The sequence below is a fragment of the Populus euphratica genome, unplaced genomic scaffold (genome assembly GCF_000495115.2).
Source record: "Populus euphratica unplaced genomic scaffold, PopEup_1.0 scaffold302.1, whole genome shotgun sequence".
Taxonomy (NCBI): Eukaryota; Viridiplantae; Streptophyta; class Magnoliopsida; order Malpighiales; family Salicaceae; genus Populus; species Populus euphratica.
In genome coordinates, this window is record NW_011500185.1 from 30062 (window position 1) to 33438 (window position 3377).

Genomic DNA, 3377 nt, shown 5'->3' on the forward strand with positions numbered 1-3377 from the left:
TTGTCATTTATAATTTATACAATTAATCTCTTTGTTATTTGATCTCGGTCTTATTGGGTTATTTATTACGTCGACACTGCTATACTTGAAAAAGAATATCAATCTTTTAATCGTGTCAGGTTTTACAATACTTTATAAATTTCAACAGAAATCTGGGGCTGCAAACTTTGGGGCTGCAAACTTTCAATAAGTGAGTTTAATGCATTCTACGTTCATTGGCTTGAAAAGGATCGAGATAACCGGCCATGGACGTTATGCAGTGAGTTTAATGCATTCTACGGTGTAAGTATGGCTTATAAATCCAATACCTTAAATCATGTACATAGAGAAGGAAATAGTGTGGCTGACCTTTTAAGCATAGCATGGTCTAGATAGGGAAATGAAATTTGTGGCTTGGCTGTCATCTTGATTTGGCAGACTGTGATCTCAAGCCACTTCCTCGCTGGTTATTTTTCGCATTTTATTAATTAATTAGATTATCATTAAAATTGTTTTTTGACACGTTATATATAGTTTCATAGTGGAGACTAGTTTTTAGTGGTAAATTACTATTTAAACATTCATGTTATCATGGTATAGTTTTATTTTGCGCCTCCAAAATATATTATATCCCATAATGGATCATGGTAAGAATTTGACGCCAACAAAATCAAAACATAGCAATCATATATATATATGTATGTATAGAATTTTATATATAAAAAAATTAATCTTTACCATAAGAAACCTAATATAGTAAAAACATCACAAACAATGCTGAAGAGTTCTAAATTAAATACGAAATAAGTTTTAATATATACACTTGGATATGTGTGTTAGGTTTAAAATCCTCTCGTCTCACTCCCAGTATAATCGAGTATAGTTTTTTTGTTTAAATTCACGAGGAAAAGGAGTTAAGAATAGCTTAAAACATATCAAAGTCATGCAGCACACAATCAGTGTAGAAATTTGTTGAGATCGAATTCATATCAAGTTGGAAACCTCGATTTTGTGTTATCAGTATAGCATTTTGTTGAGACATTAATTAAAATAAGGCAGAAGTGAGTCGCAGAAAGATAAGCTAGCAGCAGAAGCCGTGATCTTTAAGCCTATCATGTCCACATATGAGATTTCGCAGATATAAATATAAAAGTAAAGTTGTTTTGGTTTATGCACGTACGGATGTATCTTTTTTTCGTTTTTGATGGCAAAAGTATCTCCGAATAGACTTCCATGCTTTAAGAATAAATTCTTCAATGAATAGAATTTTAAGTAATGATATCCAAATGACTAAGGAATTAAGTAATTATTATTATTGCTCCATGAGACGAATGCGTAAATGCAAATTTATTGGAATTATATTGTGCAAGGCTATGAAAAGACAGTAGATATGTCTTTCCATTGTTCTTACAGTCACAATATCTTGTTCTCTTACTACTTATTGGACAATCATCTTCTCCATCAGATCTGGGCATGGTTGATATCGTAAGCATCAGAATCGTCAAGCTTCAGCTTAGCTAGTCCGCTGATATCATATGGAGAAGCATCCTGTTGGGACAGACTTTTATATGCTCTTTTTCCGAAGGCTCAAGCTTTAGCTTCAGTAAAATGGGCTCCATCCCAGTACACATAGTCACTCCTGTTGCTACATGCGAAGGAGAGAGATTTACATGGGACTGAACCAGGCTCTACCTCGCAACAGCTATTACGGGTTTGTGTAAAACCTGCAAGCAAGAAAAAATAATATGGGCATCAGAGGCATAACAAAAAAGTCTTCTTCAACCGTGAGAGAAAGAGAACAAGGCAGGAAGGGGATTCGTACCTGTATTTGTCTGATTATCAGAATCAATTTCGTAAGAGTTTATGTAGGTAAACGCAGCATCGGCATGCTTTATATTAAGTTTTTGTAGCAGTGTTGGAAGCTTTTCTTTGAAAAATTGAACATCACTGTTGAGCTTATCCACAAATGAAGAAGATCCATCTACGTCATTGGGATGTTTTTGTATGCTGTGCGGCATACATCCTACCCGAATAAGTCCGAACAAAGCTATCTTTCTTGCTCCTGAGAAATACAGTTTCTGGCAGCAAGGGGAAAAAATGGAATGAAGTAGGGCCAACCTCCAGCTGAGTTTCATAAGTTTCAATGAGAAGTTGAGCAAATTTTTCAGGAGTATATTTCTTGCTGCCGTCCAAGAAATAATTGCTGAGGTAGTCGTTATGACCATATCAGACACAGATGCATTGGCTCAAGTACTTCCTAGCAACTTCCTCGCTTCCCAAGATTTTGGCAATTCGTGAAACCGTGATATTGTGACTAAATAACTGAGCATTCATCGTAAATAGTTCTCCCTTCACATACGCGAAAGAAACATTTCAATAGTTAGCGTTGCCAAAGCATACAAGATTACGCAAAATTCATACGGAATAATACAAGGTTTTAGTTATGAGAGGCATATGATCAGTAATCACCGCAAGAGAGCCAGTAGAATCAAGGATGCCAGCTCCATTAGATGCATAATTTACACCATCTAGAAAATTAGTGCAACCTCCGACACCAAAGTCCGAAATGTAACTGTCGAAACCTAATTGTTCAGCTGAAATAAAATAATAATAATAATAATAATATTAACATCGGTTAAGACAAGTCATCTTTCAGCAACAAAAACATTAGTACCAGACTTGGCAAGATTTCTAATTTTAATTTAATACAACGGTCACAACTATCTAGTGAGAACATATTTATTTTCCATTAAAGAAAACTAACACCCTATATTTTGTATTATAAGAGAGGAGAGAAAACTGCAGACCAACGGTGTCAGCTATGTTGAGACCGTTGCTGCACCTTCCTGAAGCCCCAGTATCAAAGTCTATCCCATAAGGCAGGTAATTAACTTTAGCTGAAAGGTTAAGGTAGTTATTGTTTCCGTTATCAAAGAGAGAATCTCCAAAGACGAAGTAGCAAGGAACTTGAGGTACGCGTTTTCCATAAGTCCAGTGTTGCCAGTTTGACACCAGCAGCACCACGGACAACACCCACAATGCCTTCAGCCCACTTTCCATTGACAAATAAAATGAAAGAAGGATACAAAAACAGTAAATATAGAAAGAAGGAAGAAGTGCGTAGCTAGGGAAGAGTGCTTTGAAGTAGAACGAACCATGCCTATTTATAGAGTGGTGATCTAGCTATCCAGTGCATCTCGTAAGCGTGTTCTGTTTTTTTCAATCTAATTAGTTTACAAACCTTATAGTTTTGATTTTTTAATTCAACGTAACAGTAAGTGTACTTAAATCTTGTCACCTGTAGTATTTCTTAGAATTGTGTGGTTTCTTAGGAGTTTGCTTTCTACTTCTAACATCAATTATCTCATGCATTCCATACATTCTCTTTATGTCAAGCG

At 35.6% G+C, this 3377-nt stretch overlaps 1 pseudogene; it reads right to left on the bottom strand.

The window, feature by feature from the left end:
* LOC105111600 (GDSL esterase/lipase At1g29660-like) overlaps positions 1-3139 on the bottom strand; it is a 29883-nt pseudogene extending 26744 nt beyond the window's left edge.
* Positions 3140-3377: the final 238 nt, after the last annotated feature.